The sequence below is a fragment of the Mus caroli genome, chromosome 9 (genome assembly GCF_900094665.2).
Source record: "Mus caroli chromosome 9, CAROLI_EIJ_v1.1, whole genome shotgun sequence".
Classification (NCBI taxonomy): domain Eukaryota; kingdom Metazoa; phylum Chordata; class Mammalia; order Rodentia; family Muridae; genus Mus; species Mus caroli.
Window position 1 is genome coordinate 109,999,323 of NC_034578.1, and position 22,718 is coordinate 110,022,040.

A 22,718-nucleotide genomic window follows, 5' to 3' on the forward strand; every position below is an offset into this window, starting at 1 on the left:
TTGGTTTTTCGAGACAGGGTTTCTCTGTGTAGCCTTGGCTGTCCTGGAACTCACTCTGTAGACCAGGCTGGCCTCGAACTCAGAAATCCGCCTGACTCTGCCTCCCGAGTGCTGGGATTAAAGGCGTGCGCCACCACGCCCGGCCGTAACTGTAATTTTTGGTGTTATGAATGTAAATCTGTTTTCCAATGGTCTTAGGTGACCCTTGTGAAAGGGTCATTTGACCTCAAGAGGCAGCCGCCACCCACAGGTTGAGAAGCTCTGCTCTAATCTCTCACAAGCATAACCTTTCCGGTCTGGTGGGGAATGCCTGCCACTTGGCCAGACAACATGGCAGAAACATGCCATTCTGGGACAGCTTGGGCTACTACTTAATAAGTTTAGACTGGCTCTCAAATTTTAAAAGTCCTAGGTAGCCTTGTGCTTGCCTTGAGTTTAGTGTACAGCAAGAGAGTGGGTGGGTCAATCACATGATCAAAATGGGGCACCCAGGCATCAGAGGGAAAAGGAAGCCCTCTGGAAGCCCTCTGAAAGCCCAGGAAGGCTGATCTCTGAGTTCAAGTACAGGCTGGAATACAGAGTAGGCCTGTCTTGAAAAATGAAAAAACCAGCCGGGCGTGGTGGCACACGCCTTTAATCCCAGCACTTGGGAGGCAGAGGCAGGCGGATTTCTGAGTTCGAGGTCAGCCTGGTCTACAAAGTGAGTTCCAGGACAGCCAGGGCTATACAGAGAAACCCTGTCTCGAAAAAAGAAAAAAGAAAAATGAAAAAACCAAGAATGTGCCCCCACAGGATCTGCCTCAAGCTGCCCGCCCCACACCCAACCCTGGAAGTTTAGTGCCCTGGATCAGACGTTCCCAGCCCAAGTTCCCCTTCCTAACCTTCATTGGTAGGCAAGCTCTCTGTGAGTTCAAGGCCAGCCCGATCTACATGGTTTACAGGGGAGCCAAGGCTACACAGTGAATGTCGGAGGAGGAGGAAAAGGAGCGGCGTGATGGCAGAAAGACCCCTGGCATTGGTATAATGCCTGGACTAAGCTAAGAATGTCAGGGCATCGCTTCCCAAATATCTCTGTGTGACAGGACTGGTCAGCTGTGTACGTGCAGAAGAGCTGAGAAGCAGCAGGTGTCCTGCCTTTCTTAGGAGGACCCTGCCCCAGCAGCACTGGTGACTCAGCCTCCTGACAGGGGCAGACCAGCTGACTTCTGGAGACCAGATAAGAGCTGGCAGGCCAGACCCCGCAGAACTCCCTAGGCAGGATTCCTCTGACCCCAGAACAAGGGGGCGGGCAGGGAAGAACTCGCCCCAGGCCCAGGAGCACAGCTGGAGACCAGCTTCCTGCTCTAGCAGGACACTAGAGGTATGATGAGCCTGTCAACCAGGAATCCCAGGCCAGGAGAGCCAAGCACACACTCTTGCACAAAGTGTTGCAACACACAGCTTGGGGGTTTCCCAGTGTGACTTTGAGAGAGAATAGAGTTTCATGTGGAGATGGAGAGAAGGCAGGCCCAGGGCTAATCTCAGCTGTTGGGGGGGGGGGGGAAGAGGCTCAACTGAGTGCAGAGAACAAAGCAGAGGTTAGACAGAGGCACACTTGCCAAATGCATTAGAGCAGACAGACAGCTGTGGCCTAGCTGTGTATGTGGAGGGCTCTCAAAATAATGTGTACACAGTTATCTTCCTAGTACACTTAAATGTGTGAAAACATTCACAAGTCAGGAAAACATCATCCACAAGGTCAGCAGCCGGCCTATAAGACAGGGACAAAAACACACTAACACATCACACAGGACCACCGCCATCTTAAAAAAAAAAAAAAGATGGGCTATTCTAGCCCAGGCTAACCCAATATCCTAGCAATACCCTCAAGTGCTAAGATTACAACAGACATAAGCCGCCATGCTGCTGTGTGTAGCTTTCAGCCTTAATTTTATCCCTGCACATGTGTGGTGTATGTTTTGCGGGTGTGTGGATATATGCCTGTATATGGAAGCCAAGTGAGTGTCTTCCCTGATCACACACCACCCTATTTTTTGAGACAGGGTTGGTCTCTCACTGAATCTGTAACTGTTTGCTAGCTGGCTGGCCTGGGGATCTGCTCTCTCACTCCCCCTCACCTCACCCCTGTCACATAAGCCTCCGGGTCCAGCTTTTATGTGAGTGTTGGGGATCTGACTCAGGCCCTGTGTTTCTATGACAAACGCTACCAATTAAACCATGTATTCCCCACCATTCCTTACACCATTTCTTCAAAAAGAAATGCCATCGTTCAGTTTTGCCTTGAGACAGGGTTTCTCCGGAAGAGCCCTGGCTGTCCTGGAACCCACTCTGTAGACCAGGCTGGCCTCCAAACTGGGAGACCTGCCTGCCTCTGCCAACTTCCATCATGTGTGACAGTCTGCACACAACCATAGGCCAGGAGACGCCAACCCAAAAAGCAAATGCTGCATCTCATCCTGCTGCCTTGCTACAAACCACTCAGTGGATGAATGCTTACCTGGGGACCTTAAAAGCTCAGCACTGCAAACACCACTCAGGACACCCAGGGTGGGACGATCAGGAGTCTCAGGCTACCTAGAGCTAGAACAAGGCCCTAGCTCTACTTTTTTTTTCTTTTTTCTTTCTTTTTTTTTTTTTTTTTTTTTTTTTTTGGTTTTTGGAGACAGGGTTTCTCTGTGTAGCCCTGGCTGTCCTGGAACTCACATTGTAGACCAGGCTGGCCTCGAACTCAGAAATCCACCTACCTCTGCCTCTTAACTGCTGGGATTAAAGGCGGGTACCACCACTGCACGGCTTAATTATTATTTTTATTCACTAATTTTTGAAAAAGTTGAGAGCCAGGCAAAACGGCTCAGTGAGTAAAAAGCTCCCACACAAACCTGATGAATATGAGTCCCTGGATTCCACAGTGGAAGGAGGATCCCTGAAAGTTGTCCTGGGAACCCTAACATGCGTACGTATACACACATATGTAATAATATGTCAAGTAACGTATTGCACAGCATTGGTGACCTCAATGAACGAGTTGCTTACCTCAAAATTGCTTCATTCCACAAAACTCAGCGGTAAGTATGCTAATGAGCTAAACAGTCACATTGAATTTATCAATGAGAAGTAGAATGTTGGGGGGGGGGGGGCAGTGGTGGCCCACACCTATAATTCCAGCACTAGAAGGAAGAGGCAGAGGCAAGGGGATCTCTGTGAGTTTCAGACCAGCCTAGTCTACAAGTTCCAGGACAGCCAGGGCTACACAGAGAAACCGTGCCTTTAAAAAACAAAACAAAACAAAACAAAAAAACACAAGGTATGGTATGTGTGTATAAAATTTTAAGTGGGCCGGGCAGTGGTGGTGCACGTCTTTAATCCCAGCACTTGAGAGGCAGAGGCAGGCGGATGTCTGAGTTCGAGGCCAGCCTGCTCTACAGAGTGAGTTCCAGGACAGCCAGGGCTACACAGAGAAAGCCTGTCTCAGGGGAAAAAAAACCGGGGGGGGGGGGATGGGATGGTTGGGGTGAATGAGGGAGCAGCTTGATGACCAGTCTCATCCCCATTTTCAACAGCTAAGTTTTGCCCAAGGCAATGTCACTCAAGAAGATCCCAAGGCAATTTTTCTTTGAATTGGGGGGGGGGGGAGGAGCAGTACCCATAGGACCTACAGCAAATGTGTTCCCTAGAAGGAGCTGCTCAGCCAGGCCAGGGACACTGGGGACATCTGAGAGGTTAAGAGGAACATCTGGCACCTGGAATTCACAGCCATGCCCTGCCTCAGCCAACTCATTAAGAGGAAACAAGAGAGGGTTCTGATTTAAGGGATCACACTAGCCAAGAATGTAATACATATGACAACCATGCAAGCAGGTCGCAATTAAAAATTACTGTGCCTGTAACCCCTCACCAGTGGGAAGTCAAGGCAGGAGGACTGCTCCTGCTCTCAGTTTGGTGGCAGCTTGTTTCTCTGACACCTATTTTGCACTGGAGTACTGAGTACTTAGCCAGGACTCCACAGCCTGGAGTTATTTGTACAACATTAAAATTCAGGAAGATGAGGCTGGAGAGATGGCTCAGCGGTTAAGAGCACCAACTGCTCTTCCAGAAGTCCTCAGTTCAAGTCCCAGTAACCACATGATGGCTCACAACCATCTGTAATGGGATCGGATGTCCTCTTCTGGTGTGTCTGAAGACAGCAACAGTGTACTCACACACATTAAATAAATAAATAAAATTCAGGAGGATCCGAAAGAGGGCAGGGTAGAGGGGGTGCCTCTTTGGCATCAGCTCTCAAACCCAGCAGAGTAACAGGATAAGCACACAGGTGGGCATTAAAGCCTTCTTCCTGCAGAAGACTGAGCACAGTCGTTAAAACACTGACAGGAGGATTAGTTGGCAGAGAAAAGAAGAACCTATTAGCAGGACAGGTGGTGACTGCCACGGAGATCGGCCCTGCTGCTAATCAGCCCTCCGCTGACCAATGTCCATGGGCAGAGCACAGCACAGACACCCACTCATCCCAGCACCTCAACACCACTTGGAGCCTCCAGGAGTCCTGTAACCCCAAAGGCCCATTGCACCAAAACTCGGGCACCCTGGGAGAGCTGCCAAACAATGCTAACGTCCAGAGCACAAAAGCTGGGCTTTTTTCTCATCTATAGTCTCCTACACGCCAGTCCACCATCTCTTGGGCCAGATACGGTGAGCTGGGAGCAGAGAGGCTGAGGTCATGGCTGTCTGTTCCCCATTCATATATCCTCCTCCAGTAACTGCTTGGCGACCCTGCTCCAACACTGAGGCGGCCCCAGGCTGGCCATGACACAGCATTCTCAGCTGGCCTTCCAGACACCATGGTGGTGATGCTAAAGCTTCCCACAGAAGATCAGTGCTACTGCCATCAAAAAGCACTTAATAAGCCAACCCGCTTGGGGTTCAGGCACAGAATGATAGAGGCCTGGCCCCGCCTTCAGAGGAGGGGGTCATTTATGACCATTAAGACAGGGTAAGGCAGGCTTCCAGAGGCTCATAAAACTCCAGGGAGGGAACTGGAGATTAACCACTTCCTCCCACCTCTCAAGAAGGGGGTTTCAAGATGGACCAAACTGCAGAATGGGGGAGGGGGGGGGAGGCAACAATATCAGAAGAGTCTACACCTGGCTCGAGTCTTGGCACGGGGAGGAAACAACCGAGGGTCCTAGTGCTTTGATTTCCACAAGTGACTCCGATCTTGTTATGGCTATTTTACCAAGTGCTCTTGGCCCGTCCCTTGGCACGGGTCTGGACTCTGTCCAAGAACCGGAGCAGAGCCCTGGAGGATTAAGCATTTGTTTGCCAAGTGCTGAGATGGCACAATGGCTTAATTCTTTTACATTCCATCAGTCAAATTTGCGGTGTCAAACTGTCCTTACCCTGGGCAACCATCTCTCAAGTCTCAGAACCCCGCTCCTGTTTTGTTTCCTTTTTTGTTGTTGTTTTGTTTGTTTGTTTGGAGACAAAGTCTCACTCTGGCTGCCCTGAAACTCACTTATGTAGAACAGCCTGGCTCTGCGCTCACAGAGACCAACTCTGATACCCAAGTGATGGGATTAAAGGCGTGCGCCGCCACACACCCAACTCACATTGCAACTTCAGTTTAGACGCATTTAGCAGCTTTACTCAGGCCTAACAATGTGACTTCTCTCTCTCTCTCTTTCACACACACACAGACACACACACTTGAGATGTGGTCTCACCCAGGCCGGCCTAGAACCAACTCAGAGATCTTCCCTGCCTCTGCCTGAGAGTTGGGACTCATATACAGCCACACACACACCCCACAATGTCTCAAAAACCCCTTAAGCAGCCTTGAGTGACCTCCTGCCATCTTCCTGGTTTCTGTCACAGGAGTGCTTGCGTTACAGGCCCAAGCCACCACATTGTAACAGGGCCCCAGACCTTAGCACCTCTGACTCCGTGACTCAATGACCACCATGTGCCATTCAGGCTGTAAGAAGAAGCAGGGAGACAGCACCTCCTGCCAAAACTAAAACAAAGGCTTAGTCCAGCAAGGCCCATATAGTACTGGGAAAGCCTCAAAATGTACATTTACATTGCTTTTTCACTTTTCTAGCTTACTGTTTTATTAACTATGTCAACCTAGATCATGATTTTTGTGCTTAAAAGCTAATAAAGACTTTCCCCATTGGCTTAAACCCACATCTGAGCAGTCTTCTCTGATGAATACCTCACAACGTACACCTGACACAGATAAACAATTACAAAGCAGGCAGTCTGAGTCAAGAGAAGTAAGAGGGGCTGGAAAGATGGCTCAGCAGTTAATTACTGTTTTTCCAGAGGACCTGAGCTCACTCCAATTCAATGTTCTGTAACTCCAGTCCTGAGGCGTCTGACGCTTTCTGACCTCTGTGTAGGCAGTGTTTCCACGTGGTGTGTAGATATGCAGGCAAACCATCCATACACATAAATTTTAAATAAATAAAAAAAAAGTGTCAAATGGTGGTGCTGACTGCTTTTAATTCCAACATTCCAGAACCAGAAGCAGGCGGATCTGAGTTCAAGGCCAGCCTGGTCTACAGAGTGAGTTCAAAGACAGCCAGGACTGCACAAGAGAAACCCTGTCTCAAAACACACACACATCAAAAAAGAAAAAAAAAAATTAAGAGGCATGCTGACTGGAAAGACGCAAGTAAGGTGAAGCCTCCCGGCACACAGCTATACCATGATCAGACAATCAGTACAAGAGGACAGACCCTCACCCACCCCCAGGGAACAAAGCCACGCGGAAATATAATCAACCTGACTTCTCACTGGGCAGTCCAAAATGCTAAACCAGAAAAGGGCAGGTGAGAATCGGCCGGGCACCTTACCCACCCAAGTCTGCAGCAATCTCTCTGAGCTATCAAGTCTATGCTGATACTGTGCATGGCGGAGATAGAAAGTTCAGGAATTCCTAGCCAGCTGGTTTCAGTTGGAACATTATCTCAGCACTCAGGAGGCAGAGACAGGTGGGTCTCTTGAGTTTATGGCTAGTCTGGTCTACACAGTTAGTTCTGGGACAGCCAGGAAACCATCTCAAACAAACATACAAAAAATTAAAAAAAAAATTAAAAAATTAATGAATGAATAAAAACCAACAACAGAAACACACACAAAGCAACGGAACCCTAAAATCCTCTTCTGGAATGACGGTCTGTGGTCTCATGGCTCAGCTCAAGGAGAGGCCAAGGGACAGTGATGCTGTAGCTCTGGGAGCCACAGGCAGCTCTTCCTTCCGGCCGCCTTGGGGGGGATGGGGGCCCACATCCGGCAGGGCCTAAGCATGGGGTTCCTCCCTTGCCTGGGGCATGAGTGGGTGGGATGTCATTGCAGATAACCCAGGTCCTATTCAAGATCACTAAAAATGTCGAGTGGGTAGGGGAAGCTCTCAGGACCGCCTGCGTGAGGCCACCATGCACACGTCAAGCACAAGGCAAATTCACACTGCACAGAGGACACACATATACTAAACATGAGGATAATTCATTGTCTGGAATTCAAATCTGCATTTGGCAAGGAGGGGGGCTCCCTGATAAACTGTGGGGACAAGTCACACCTTACAGGAAAAGGCTAGGATTTAAGACAATCCACAACTTGAGCCTAATAAATGGTTGGTAGACCACTCCGCAGGTATTCATAGGCCTTTTACCTAACCCAACAAACCCCAGGAAGTTAGTTAGGACAAAAGCTAACTGGTAAGTCCAACTTAGGGATGTCTAGAGGGTCCGGGTACAGCCAGGTATACCCACTCCTGAGGGGCAGGGCCAGACATCTGTGATGCCACCCATCCAAGGCAAGGTCATCTTGTTCCCCACAGCAGGAGGCAGTTGTTCCCAGCCTTTGGGGGAACAAAGCCCAGATAGGAATTCCTACAGCAGAGCCTGAGGTAGCAAGGAGCAGATTGTCCCCAGGATGTCGGGCTCCAGGAGAACCTCAAAACCAAGGTCTACAAGCTGGCTGAGGTGGGGTGAGTCCCAGGGCGTGAGGGAGCAAAGTTCAGGAGGAACAATCTCGGAGGAAAACAGGCCCAAAGCCCTGGATTTTAATCATTAACTGTGTCTCGAGGGTCTCCTTTGTGTGCCTTCGGTGCGGTGCGGTAACTAGGGCAAACACTCCTGCCCTTCAAAGCCTGGACGGTGGGGTTGTTTAAACAGGAGCTCAGCATCACCATCACCACAGGAGATGATGCAGGGAGATTCCACCAGAGATAGAATGCAGGAGAGGTCATTTCTGTTCCTGCCTGCTGACTCTAGGGTGATCACATGGTGGGGGGGGGGGGGAGTGTGACAACTGAGCCACCTAGGCTGGAGGGGGTGGGGGTTGCACACCTACATGGTTCTCTTCTCTGAGGGCAGAGAGGACAAGCCAGGCAGGCATAGCAACTAACTGCCCAGCCATAGAAAGGCTGAAGCAGGAAGATTGCTACAAGTTCAAGAACTTGGGCTGCACAGCGGGTCCCAGGATAGCCTGTAAGAGATTCTCTCTCAAATAACTTAATTAGCTTAATTAAGCAAATATTCAGTGGAACCCAACAGCTTCCGGCAGCCAGTCTAATTAGCTTGACACTGGGTGAACTGAAAGTCTATGGGAAGGAACTCTAAGTGCCCAGCCTTTTCCCAGACTTCCAAAGACCCATCACTCAAAGGCTCCCGGGTCTTTTGGGACCACCACTGCGGTCTCTTCCCTTCCCTGGGTACCACCCACATCAGTCCCCCAAGTCTGACCATCACGAGGCCCAACTCCCACCCATTCCCACCCATTTCCGACATACTCCGATCCTACCGCCCAGGAGGAAAGAGTTACACAAGAATTAAAGCTGAGAAATCCACTTAGCATCCTTAACAGGGCTGTCGAGGGAGCCTTCCTCCACAGCCCACAGCCGGGCTTCTGGGGTGAGAAAGGAGAGCTCTAAACCCCGCAGGAAGGAAGCAGCCTGCAGCCTGCTGTAAAAACCAGGGAGTCACGTGCTCCCAACTGGTGGGATCAGGTCACTTCCCCTGGGACCTCATTGCCAGCGGAAGGCCATTCTGAAAAGCATTTACAATAGCTGGTCCAAGGGAAGACTGTCCTGATGTGGGCGAGGGAGATGTCTCAGTTGGCAGTGTCTGCCTAGCCCGACCTCATCTTCATCCTCTTCACGGTTTACATTCGGGTCAAGAGGCTCAAAGATCAACACTTTCTAGTGGAAAAAAAACAAAAAACTGCTGTCGGCCTAGGTAACTGACCTCAGACTGAACTGTCCCTGCAGAAAATATGATGTCAATACTAAAGGGAGCTCCTGGTTCCCCCGTCCTGCCTGGCCACCTCTGTAACAGCACACAAAAGCTGGTTTCTGCTTTCTCTACACCTTACCCAGTGTGGCTACTTGATTAACTTTTTAAAAATTATTTACTATAAGCATAAAGCACTTTTACCAACAAAATGCCCCAAGTGCTGCTGGGTAAATTGTCTTTCTCTATTCTGGGGATGCAAGGGTTCCCAGAATGTAACTCTGCTTGTGTCCCCTAAACACCTCCAGCAAGGCGGTTGTTGCATGAGAATGCTGTTGATGGGATGGACTTCACCTCCACGTTTTCCAGGCAATCCCCGAGGCACCAGCCTCCCAGCAGGCATCTGCTCTGTAGCAAACAATGTGCCCTGGCCATTTGCATTGTGGCCCAGAAACAGCAAGAGTTTATAATAGAGGGGGTGGGGGAGAGGCACTGGTCTCCAGGAGACTAGGGGGCTTCCAGGTAAAGACATCCTTCCTGCACTGCAGCCAGGGCATGGCAACTTCCACCATTAAGGCGCACTCATTGGGCGGGAGTAGTGTTCATGTTCTCCTGATCAAAATTATTTTACTGATCAAGGGATGCCTTTAATTCCAGTACTCTGGGAGCCAGAAGCAGGGGATCTCCAAGTTCAAGGCGAGCCTGGTCTATCTTCAGAGTGAGTTCCAGTCAAGACTACAAAGAAAAACCCCCGTCTCAACACACACACACACACACCCCTCCCAAAATCTGTTTTATTGGGTCTTGGAGATCTTGGAGATGGCTCAACAGGTGGAGGAGTCTGTCTGTTGCTAAGCCTGGATGACCAGAGTTCAACCCTCAAGACAACGCATGGTGGAAGGAGAAAAACAGCCCCCTCAAATTGTCCTCTGACCTCCACGCAATGTAAAGATAAATACAATAGAATTCTCAAAAAGAGTAAGAAATTGGCCAAATTACATGAGCAGAGAACTGGAGGAAGCCCAAACGAGCAATAGGCCACACATACTACACCCATCAGCCATTTCTGGTAATCATGGAGGGTGAGGTAGAACAGGACCGGACATTTTTTCTTCCATTAGACTGGTGGCAAAGGGGGCAGACAGAGCAGGAGGAAATGTACTGGTGGAGATGGCTCAAGAGCAAGGCATGGGGGCCTACTAACGTCTCAGGTCAAATGTGCCTCTTCTGTGGAGTCTCAGAGCTCTGCAGTGGGGGAACCAGGCCAGGAGAGGCTGGAAGGGGCCAAACATTCCTGTCAGCCCAACAGAGTGAAGACAATGGGATGGACCACAGCCTTTAACAGGAAGGACCAGACAGCCGGTTAGGTTAGCACTCACTCTGTGTACACAGGGCTGCTAGGAAGAAACTGGGACGTGGTGCTTCTAATAAAAGAAAAAGAAAGAGACCAGCAAGGTGGCTCTTCACAATAGCTGTGCAGTCCCTAACTCTTAAGTCCGGGGCATCTGACACCCTCTCCAAATCTCATGAGAACCTGGCACACACGTGGGTGTACACACACACACACACACACACACACACACACACGTAAACAAAATTCTCATACATATAAAATAAATACATCTCACTGACTGGGATTTACAGATAACCTAAAGATCACATTCACATACAATGGGGTATGTCGAATGAGGACAAGGAGGAACCAGATGAATGCACCTCACGACCAGGAACAAGGAATAGCTGCCCATCCAGCAGTAAACTAAACGCAGCAAAGAGAAGGGAAGAGAAAGATTGAAAAACTGGACAGATTTCGGAAAAGCATCCTCCTAATGGGTAAGTGACGTCTATAAGCGAACTTGAGGATAAGTGTGACTAAAGAAACATGATTCATAAAAACAAAATTGCCATCCCGAACTCCTGTCTCACGTGTCATGGAAGCAGCTGAAGTACGATTTTATGTGGTGTTGGGAATAGAACACCACCCCCCCAAACTTGGTGCCTCCTTGGCAAGAGCCCTGCCAGTTATAAACAGGCTGTGTACACCCATCTGTGTCCCTCTTGTCAACAGAGCAAGCCTGCTTCATACAGAGAGGGGACAGTCACTCAACCACAACATGGAACTCAGAGAGGACAGTAAAGGGTCTGGTCGGAAAAGCTGGTCTCATACCGCAGTCTGCAAACAAGCTCTGTGGGCCTAAAAGCAGAGTCCCTGAAGAGACAAGCGGCATAAATTCAAACACTGTGCTTGGCTTCGACACTCACCCCTGAATAATAATAATAATTCAAGGCCACCCTGGGTGACGTAGTAAGATGCTATCTGGGAGGAAGGTAATGAGAGAACTTGAAACACCTAACCCGGCATTATCGGGAGGGGGAACTCTCTGTACTAGGCCAGTGAGATGGAGCTAAGGCTAAAAGGACCCAGGTCTGGGTTCCCAGCACCCACGTGGTGGTTCACAACCTTCTGTCCAGGGAGTTCTTCTGACTCTACAGACATTGCCTGAATGCAATGCATAGACATACATGTGGGGCTGGTGAGATGGCTCTGTGGGTAAGAGCACCCGACTGCTCTTCCGAAGGTCCAGAGTTCAAATCCCAGCAACCACATGGTGGCTCACAACCATCTGTAACAAGATCTGGCGCCCTCTTCTGGAGTGTCTGAAGACATCTACAGTGTACTTACATATAATAATAAATAAAAAAACTTTAAAAAAAAAAAAAAAGAAACCCCGACTAAGACAGAAGTACATTACCAACTGAGTTATCTTGAAAGTCTAGGAAGCCAGACTTTCCTTAAAAAAAAAAAAAAAAAGACATACATGCGGCCGAAACATTCATGAACCTAAAATAATAATCTTAATAATGTCCAAAAAAAAATGAAAACAAAGTGTGGGGAAAAGGGTAGGAATGCAGGTAAGTAACGCAGTGTTGGCTTGTATGAACCCGCTGTCCGTAGGCAGTCACAAGGACTCTCTGCCAACAGCAATAAATACATTAAAATAGAGTAGACACACCAGTGTAATGACTCCTGCCTGTAGTCCCAGCCCAGGAGGCTGAAACAGGACAGCTCTGGTTAAGGATGAGGCTACCCTGGGTTACATCACATAGACCAGCTGGACTAAAGGAAAGCCTTGTCTCAAAACAAAAACAAGCTAGCCTGGTCTACAGAGAGTTCTAGGACAGCCAGGGCTATCCAGAGAAACCCTGTCTCGGAAAACCAAAAAAAAACAAAACAAAACAAAAAACAACCACAAAACCCATACTCGAAAGGCAGTTTCACCTCAGCACACTGGGGGCTGGAGAGATGGTTACATGTACTGTGTGCACACTCACGCACGCGTGGAAATAAACCCTTTCCTTTCCAAACTGGTTTTGGTCATGGTGTTTATCACTGCAATAGAAACACTAAAAGCAGGCAGAGGGTGAACACCTTTAATCCCAGCACTCGGGAGGCAGAGGCAGGCAGATCTCTGTGAAGCTGGCCTGGTCTACAAGTTCCAGGACTACCAGGGCTGATGATCCACAGAGAAACCCTGTCTCGACAAACGAAAAACCAAACCAAAGAAGAACATGTAGTGCTAATGGCAGGCAGCTTAGAGCCTGATCCAGGCTCCTGTGCCTTCGCTGGGCCTCTGCATGAGTACAGACACTGTACTGCACTACAGACACACTCATACATAAAACAAGGGGCTGAAACAAATGACAAGAGGTTAAAGGACAAGCTTTTCTTTCAGACTGATTCCCAGCACCAGGTGGCAGCTCACTACCGTGGGGGACCCCAGTCCTCTTCTGATTTCTGTGGGCACCAGTCATGTATGCACTGCAAACATACATGCAAGCACACATGTGCTGCAAACACTACATGAAAGCAAAATACCCATAAACTTTAAAAATAACAGTAAGTATCTTTAATTTTTTTTTTAAAAAAAGCCTGAAAAATTGACCCCACTAAGTCCTCCCCACTTCACAGGGAGGAAACCAACTGCGATCAAAGACTCTCAGGGATCACCCCAAAGATCTGGCAGGCTAGTTTGCTTTTGACAGGGTCTCGATGTGTAGCTCGGGCTGCCCTGGAAATTACTGTGTAGACCAGATGAGATCTACCTACCCCTGCCTCCCAAGCAAAGGCCTGAGCCACCACACCTGGGAAACTAGCGCCATTTTTATATTTACAAAGAGCAGGTGTTGCCAAATAATGCTAAAAATCTATGAAGGAAACCATCCAAGCAGGGAATCCCCAGGCAGCCATTAGTCATCATTTCTCTAGAGAGCAGATGCCAAGAGAGGCTAGCGACGGAGGAAGGGACGGAGGTGCCAAATCTGGCTGCCTTCTTGCAACCAGCACTGCGCCTTCCTTCCCACCCCAAGTCTGTGACCACAGGCAATGGCAAATTCCACCTGGACCGGACGCATTCTGTGCTGTCTTCCCAGGGCAGCCACCCACATAGCACCAGCAAACCTGGGCACTTTTGTGTTTCAGCCTTCCTTCAATCAGGCAAGAAAAACAAACACAACAATCAGAAAGGCTCACGGCCACTTGCTGAGCCTGAGAGGGAGTCCCCAGCAAGGTCCTGGCCTGAGTGAGTGTGCTGGGACAGCCTGGGCTACAGAGAAACCCTGTCTCAAAAGACCAAGGAAATAATCATTAAAAACTCTGCTTCCAAGCTGGAAAGATGGCTCAGTGACTGAGAGCACGGACTGCTTTTCCAAAGGTCCTGAGTTCAAATCCCAGCAACCAGTGGTGGCACTCCAGAAGACAGCGACAGTGTACTTACATATAATAAATAAATTAAAAAAAACAAAACAAAAACAAAGCAAAAAAAAAAAAAAAAAAAAAAAAAAAAAAAAAAAAAAAAAAAAAAAAAAAAAAAAAAAAAAAACCTCTGCTTGCCCTGATCAACAGATTTACCATTTAGCACTAACTGAGCAGCCTCGCCCCACAGGACCCCACGCCCTTCTACCTGGGTTGGAAGCTGCTCACCATTGTTTGCTTTATTTGAACCCAAGGCCTGACAAGCATGGCAGATGACAGCCAGCAGGGAGTCACGTTTTCTCCTTTTGCCATGTGGGATCCTGGAACCCGAACTCGCGTCTTCTGGCTTGGTGGACACAGACTTGACCAATTTGGCCATCTGACTGATCCTGTCTAGTCAGGGACTTCCTATGTAGCCTTGAATTTAGGGCAATTCTCCTGCCTCTGCCTCACAAGTACTGGAATTACAAACATAAGCCACCAAGCCCAGTCTCAGGTCTAACCAAAGCTCTCTGGCTCCTAGCTGATCCACTCAAAAGAGCCCACCAGGCTCCAGGAAGGGGAACTTCATATCCTCCTAAGAGGTTAAAAAAGGGAGTGACGCTCCCCCTCCCAACACACTTGCTAGACTCCACCCACAGTAGGTGGAGTCAGGTCCAACATCTAACCCCCCTCCCCCATTCTCCAAGGCTTTCAGCCCCTCACCTGCTATGCAGCTGACCGGTCTGGTGCTACCATGATCCTTAGCACTAGGACTTCACACAACAGACCACAGGTAAAGCAGCCACACTGAGAAGGCTGAGACCTCCCACCCTGCCCCCTTTCCGGAATCTCCAGCCCACAGGCTCTGTGACTAAGAAGCCACCCAAAGCCCTTCAGAGTATCACTTTGGTCATCAACCAGAAACTTCTGCCCCAAAAGCAAGTCTTACAAGCTCTGTAACCTAGGGACAGCCTGGGAAATTTCAATCCCCCTGCCTCAGCTACAGGTACAACTAACTACAAAAAACTGTTTTACAAGGAGCACAAACAGGCCCCAGGAGGCAAGGACCATACCCACAATGCCAGCGCAATGACTGGGCTTCTTAAATCAATGAAAAGGCTGAGTAAGTAGGCCTAACCCCCAATAAAGGCAGAGGAAACCAGCCCAGCCCATCTGGAACCCCAGCACCCTGAAGGCTGAGGGAGGGAGATCTCTGAGACCAGCCTGTTCTACACATCAAGTTCCAGGCCAGCAAGGACTACACAGCGAGACCCTGTCTCAAGCCGAGGGGAGGGAACGAACTCCATTCGCAAAGGTGACCTCTGACCTCCACTGTGCACCACACATTATGCACACACACAAAATGATGCATTATTTATCTCTACTATACCTGACTCTATTACCCCACGCTTATGCACACATTGGGAAAGACACTGGCTAGCAGCCAAGGATGGATGCTAAATCAACACCCTCCCTCCCTCCCTCCCTCTGGCATGGATCCCAGAGGGCACAGAATCAAACTGCAGGTGTTAAAATGCCCAACAGGTTGTATGCACTGCTGTGCCTCAGCTGGCAGGCGGCACAGCTCAACGGAGAGGTGCTCTGTGGCTTGCAGGAGGCCTTAGGTTCCAAAGGAAAAGACAGAACAAACGGGGTTTACTTGTACAGAATCAGGGTGCAGTTTGCATTCTGGGCGGCAGGATAGCCTAGCCCCTGCTGCCCTGCCCCTCCAGACTAAATGGGACTGCAGGAGAGCTGGCTGGTCCATGAGCCACCACCCCGGATGAAAAACTAATGTTTAACTATGTGTACAAACACATCAATGTAGCTACCCACAGAACTCAGCTAGTCTCGTGCTGCAGGAGTGTGTGCCAGGCATAGAACTTAAGGGATGAGCCAACTGGCCACAGAAACTTTTTTTTTTCCAACTCTGCAAATGGTTATGGCTAGAAGGCAGCTAATCAAACATCCCCTAATTTACTAGCTGGCAATGGGTGAGATACCGGGGGTGGGGGGGTGGGGAGGGGGCTTCCCAAGATGGCAGTTTCTTTGTGTAGCCCTGGTTGTCCTGTTGACCAGGCTGTTCTTGAACTTGAGAGATTTGCCTGCTTCTGCCACCGGGAGGGCTGGGATTAAAGGTTTAAGTCACCACTGCCCCATCTCAGAGCTTCTCACCAAGTCATGCTTCAAAATTCAAGACACACACAGGGAGGCAAAGCCACAAGGCCCTGTCCTCAGTCCATTTCCTTCAATCTGTTACCACGGACACATGCTGTCCCAAGAAAATGCTTACAGATAAAGGAACTGCAATCAAAAGTCAACAGGAAGCCGGGCGTGGTGGCTCACGCCTTTAATCCCAGCACTCGGGAGGCAGAGGCAGGCGGATTTCTGAGTTCGAGGCCAGCCTGGTCTACAAAGTGAGTGCCAGGACAGCCAGGACTACACAGAGAAACCCTGTCTCGAAAAAACCAAAAAAAAAAAAAGTCAACAGGAGGCGCTGGAGAGTGTTCAGCTTTCTCAGGGGACCCCTCTCAGCACCCCGTGGTAGCTCACAGCCCCCTGTAACTCTGGTCCCAGGTGGACATCTTCCTCTAACCTCCTCCAACATCAGGAACATGTTGTGGTAGACAGACATACAAACAGGCAAAATACTCACACATAAAACTAATTAAATTAAAAAAGATTATAGGACCTGAGCCTGGTAGGGCACACCTTCCATTCCAAGAGGATCTGAGCTTCAAACCAGCCAAAGAGCTAGTAGTGAGACCCTATCTCAAAAGAAGCAAAACCACAAATAAATAAATAAATAAACAACACCTACTCAGATTAACAGAATGAACCCATTGAAGACAGAACCCCATTCAAGGGCCACCTCCTCCACAGCCATCTGGGTTGGCAAGGTTTGGAGGTCCGTATGAAAATTTAAGCTGAGAACATCACTGCTGGGAGAGGCAACTCCAATAGGTCGGGCTGATCTGACCATCAATTAAAACTAATCTGGAGAAATCTACTTTAAGAAAAAAACACACTCGTAGCTTAAGCAACCCAATATAGATCTCCCAAAATACTCCGTAGGCTCGGATGGAGGAGAGCTAAGCTCAAGCTCCCTAAAGAAGCCACTGGTGAACAAGTGGTGTCTCCAAGTTTGACCCCAGGAAGGGAAGCTAAGTCACTTTCAGATGCAAATAAAATAGCACCTTGTCTACAGCCCCCCTAATCCGAGAGCCAGTCGATCAGTTTGGTTTCAAGGCAAACAAAGGGGTTTGGGAGACTGCTGGTAGGTGGCAACTTGCTTCTAGTCATTCCTGAGGACCTGGCTTCCAGGCAGGACTTCTGCCGAGCCAGGGTCCCTGAGAGACCTGGGTCTCAAAGATGAAAGTAGAAGGTGATTTAAAACACACTCACAGTGACCACGGATACACAAAAAGTTTACTATGAAGCAAGCAGGTCAAGTGGGCGGGATGATGGAAGAACTGAAAGCGGAGGGAGCCAATCACAAAGGCTGTGGAGGGTTTTCATCAGGCTGCCTCGCTGGCAACTGTAACTCTTTTTTGGTTTGTTTTTTGGTTTGGTTTTTTTTTTTTTTTTTTTCGAGACAAGGTTTCTCTGTGTAGCCCTGGCTGTCCTGGAACTCACTTTGTAGACCAGGCTGGCCTCAAACATCATGCCCGGCTGCAACTGTAACTCTTGATCCTAGATCCTATCCTATCTCTTGCTGTCTTCCAAAACAGCCTTTGGGGCATGGCCATCTTTGTGTTATATAGGTGGAAGGTGAAATTCAGCTCGATGATCTCCCACCACAGTTTGCTAAGAATGAACCCAGCTCCAATAAACCTTGACCTATGTTTGGAACTGGATGGAGAAACTGCGAGGGCAAGCCAACCACGTGACTGAGCCGCCAGCAGGGATTAAACTGCATAGCTCTAGCAAGGGGGCCCAGTGAGACCTTCGTGCCCTCTCTCACCACTGGGGAGGCTGAGGCAGGAAAACCGAGTTTGAAGCCATGAAGCCAGTCCCGAGGCTACCAGAGCAAAACTAAAGATGGGGAAGAACAGATCAGAATCTAGAATAAATTAAAACGACACACCTTCCACCCAGGCAAACTTAAAAGAAACCCCACATTAGCCACTCCCTCAAGGACAGACTCACAACCAAGTTGTTTTAAAAGACAAAAGGCTAGGCTCAGAAAGTGGCTCAGACATTCAGGAGAAACTTGCAGCCATTTTAAGGGAGTGTTTTTAACAAACAGCAAGACTACTGAATGGAGGGCTGGGACTCTCTCCTAAAAAGTAGCATTTATCTGACTAAAACAAAGGGAACACCAGGTGTTAGGGTGAGCAATCTCAGTCTCCAAACACCTTCAAGATTCCTCTAGTTCAGCTACAACTTAGAAAAACGTTCCTGATAAAGGAATGCGAAGCCTGTACGTTTCCTCTTCCCTCCTAAAATATCTTCACTGATATCCAAAAGTCCATAAATCCAAACACTGAAAACCAAATTTTATAAACAACCAACAAATCTATGCAGTTTGCAGATTTTCCTCCCCTCCTTGAAATGATTTCAGAAGCATACATTTCAGAGGGGTCCCCACACCAGGAAGACACCAGGGCCCCAGTTTATTCCAGTTTATGGCCTTTTCCTGTGTCGGAGGGCAGCCTTATCAGCAGGCATGGACTGGTCAAACTATCCGCGCTAAGGAAAGCCTGCTTTATGCACTTCAATGACTCTCCCAGGTAACAATGGACAAAGTTTAACAGGCAGCAGCCTCTGTAATCACAGGAACTCAAAGTTTAGTTTTGTGGCCCACAGATGAGATATAAGCACTGTGTGTGACCTGGGACCTCCATCTCTCTCCCATCAATGAGATTCCTATTTCAATCCCCCCTTTTTTTTTTTTTTTTTGTAGAAACTCCATAAATACTATCTCCAAAAATGGTAGAATAGAGAGTTGTGGGTTTTTTGGTCAGTTAGGTTGTGAAAAGGGTCTCATCTCTTAGCACCAGCTGGCATTCCTGTAACTTTAGCACCCTTTGGCCTGCTGAAGCAGGAGAATCAGGACAAGGGAAGACCAGTGTGGTCTATGGAGGAAGATCCTGACTTAAAAACAAAGTGGGGGGAGAGGGGTATCAAGAAAGAACTACTCCGACCCTTCACGTATGAGAAACAAAATTGTACAGTTTTAAAACCAGAGACATAAGAGAGACTGAGTGTCCCTGCAAACCCAAAGCAGCTTAAATCCTTAGAAGGCAAAACAAACCAGTATCGATACAGAATACAGACATGACGATGCTCACCGTAAGATCAGAGACAGAAACTCAAGACAACTGACTTTACCGGTAATTGTTTTAGGCAGAAAATTATCTTGTTCAACGTGATGGGAGGCCTGAGCCAGCCAGATCAGGATTCTGGGAGAAAGGCGGTCCCAACAGGACTCCATATTCTGAGTTAAAAGTCGGTTTTGAATTCTAGATCTTTCTAGAACCCAGCTTCAGGCTGGTTGAACCCCTCCCTCTATCAGGACCTTCACCCCCACCTTCCAACCAAAATTTCAAGATTCTTTTCCATCAAATCCCAGGCAGGCCTCCCCTACAGCCATACATCATCACCTACCTGTCCTGCAGGTCCCCAAGAGTCCTGCCATTTTTACCAAGCCCTGGGACACTCACACAGATTTCCTTCCCAATGAGGCTTCCAAAGTAGCCAAGGGCTCTCACATCCTGGGTAGCCACTGAGAGAGGGATGAAAGAGTCCTTGGTAGGCTATAGTAGCAGCCAGCTCAGTGACACACCTCAGAAAAACAGACAAATCTCAGAAACCTTGAGCTTTTCATATGTGGCATGGAGTACCTGTCCCTGGGATCAGAAAACTTGCCTCTGCCTCTTCTTGAGGGTACACAGTGCCTCTGCCTCTTCTTGAGGGTACACAGTGCCTCTGCCTCTTCTTGAGGGTACACAGTGCCTCTGCCTCTTCTTGAGGGTACACAGTGCCTCTCAGGACTAACTGGCTCTCTAGGTGCAAAACTACTCAAAAGCCCAAGCAAGCAGTCGCCCTTTGACAGGAACCCAAAACCCTCCTTTAAAAAAAATATGTTTTTTAAGTTTTTTTGAAATAAGATCTCACTTTGTAGACCAGGCTTGCCTCAGAATCATAGCCACGTTCCTGACTCACCCTGGGATTGCACGGACTGTCAGGCTCCTCCAAAGTTTTAAAGTCCTTGTAATTTTTACTTAAACCAACTGAACATTCAGACATCTTGCTTCAGTTTCCAAATCGGGGGGCTTGATGGATACAGTTTCCCGGGGAAACTGTTTTTCTCCCAAGATGTTGCCTGACAAGCAAGGTACTCCAGCCACATCACTACCATCAGTCCCCCAAAAGGAAGAGACACCCCAAATCTCCTCGCCCTGTTAAGAGGATTAACTTAACATGGTCACATATTTTAAACACAGGATGGCACAGTGGAGCTCAAAGGAGAAGTCCTGTGTACCAAGAACAGTTAAGACAGGGGTCCATCTATCACCCCCTCCAAAAGTGAAGACAGCAGTCCACCTATCCATCACCCCCCTCCCTGGGAGCCTCAGGTACTCTTTCCCAGTTCCATCAGAGGGAGAAGGAGGCTTGTGGGTCTTTTTATCCAAAGTACCTTTCTGTCATCTTCAAGAGTCTAGCAACTTCCAAGCTTCTAGCTTTAATGAAAAGCTGAGAAAACTGACTCAGCAAACCTGAGGTTCCCCCTTCAACAGACCCCAATCTTAACTGCACACGCACGGGAGAGGGACTTTAAAGACATCTGGGTCAGGCCCGGGTTAGAAAGAGCCTCTCCCACGCTGTTCAAATGCTCCAATAATTTACAGTGAATAAACCAGACATGGCAAATAATGAAACTGTCATCTGCAGAGAAAGGAGTGGAAAGGGGGCGTCCATCCTCCAAGGAGGGAAAACCCTGGCTTTCCCTCAAGGTGTACTGTAGGGATAAGGGGGGGCTTCAAAGGTGTAGACGGAGGACCACCTCCTCGAAGCTGTAAAGGAATACTACCAAAGCTGACATGGTCTCAGACCCCCAACGTGGTAGGTATGTATTTATGACAGGAAAACGGAATGAAAACTGAGCAAGAGGGCAGGTGATAGGAGGCATGGAGGAAAGAAAGCATTCATACAAAGAAGCCATCGGGAGATTCATTTTGTCTGCTTACTACAAAATGTTTTGTGTTGTTGTGAGGTAAAGCCTGTCATGGTAGCTCACATCCATAATGTCAGCATTTGGGAAGTTAAGGGAGGAGATGACTGGATCTGAGACCAACTAGCCTGGGCTACACAGATCCAAGCCAGCCTAGACAAGACCCAGTCTCAAAATACACACGCAGGGAGTTAGCCTTCCTCAAATCAGCCTTACCAAACACCTACAGCCGACTGGAGTATCTGTGAATAAAAATTAACAAAAAAGGTGACACTGCTGCACTTCCTCTCCCCCAATGGAGGGAAAACAATCCCGTTTCAAGGAGCCCTTCCCTGCCTGGTCCTCGAATTTGATCCTAAGAGTAGGATGAAGTGAACCGGCTCCATCTTCCTGCTCAGGGGATTTTCTAAAAGTAATGAAAGAACATACCAGAAACATCCAACCACAAATGTGAGAAAACGGGAGTCAACCCTGGGCTGAAAACCCAAGTGTGTCACTGACTTCACTTCAAAATAAAACTTTAAAAAGTTTACTCTTAGCATTACAATTAATTTTTCCCCCAACCTCAGTCAATTTAAGGCCGTCAGAGGATAACTCCGCCCTCCTCCCCAATAACGTTAGACCGCGTACCCTGCTGCGGCGGTGGTCTCAATCCCACGCTTAACTTAGTCACGCGGGATTGTGTTTGTCCCCTGCTGCCCTCCTAACGCCAGGAATACCTCCGCAAATCGAACAGGGTCTCAGATACACATGCAGATTGAGACCAGGTTACCTAACCCATCAAGGATAAGAGGGGTCCCGCCTAGCCTCTGCTCTCAGCTTCCAGTGGGGTTCTCGGGAACAGAAGAAGGGGGGCCAAAACCAAAATAAAAATATTGCCTAAAGGGGTAGTCAGGTCCGAGGGCGGCAGTGCAGCCCTCAGATACTGTACGCCCCAGTCCGAGCTGCGGGAGGCTCCGAGTTTTTCCAAGGCAAGTAGAGCGCCTGAGGATGCAGGGTGGCTACCCGGTCCGCGCGGGACGGGAGATGGGACCAGAGACCCAACTGCGGTGGTCCCAATCTGGCTTCTCTCTCTCTCTCAAGGGCCACCAAGGAGGTCACATGGTCACTGCACGTGGGTACTCACCGACCAGAACATGCTTTTACATAGTGCGTAAGACAACTGTAGAATTAAAAATAAGGACTTAATACGGGGTCCCTTGGTTAGTAAAATGACATAGGCAAGGCCCCTTACCAACATCCTGGCAGACAACGCGGTAAATGCCAACCTGTGCGAATGACAACAAAAATCAAGTCGCCTGGCCAACCACGCACGCGGGAAGCCACCCCGCGGTGCAACCATCCCTTCCCCTCCCAAGAGCCCTCTCAGCACGTTGGGCGGCCTCTGGCGGGCCCACACAAAAGAAGTCCACGACTCCACAAACATACTCATCTCCACACAACTCGTGCCTAACAAGATAAGCCCACTGTACATTTTATCACACAGGGAAAAAAATGATAATAAATGAAGTTTGGCTAGAGAGATGACTTATTGTTTAAGAGGCACTTGCCGTAAAACCTGAAAGACCTGACT

General features: G+C 48.7%; 1 protein-coding gene across 1 annotated transcript in view; it reads right to left on the minus strand.

Moving 5' to 3' along the window:
* Trim71 (tripartite motif containing 71) overlaps positions 1-22,718 on the minus strand; it is a 52,797-nt gene that overhangs the window by 28,888 nt on the left and 1,191 nt on the right. The window lies entirely within an intron of this gene.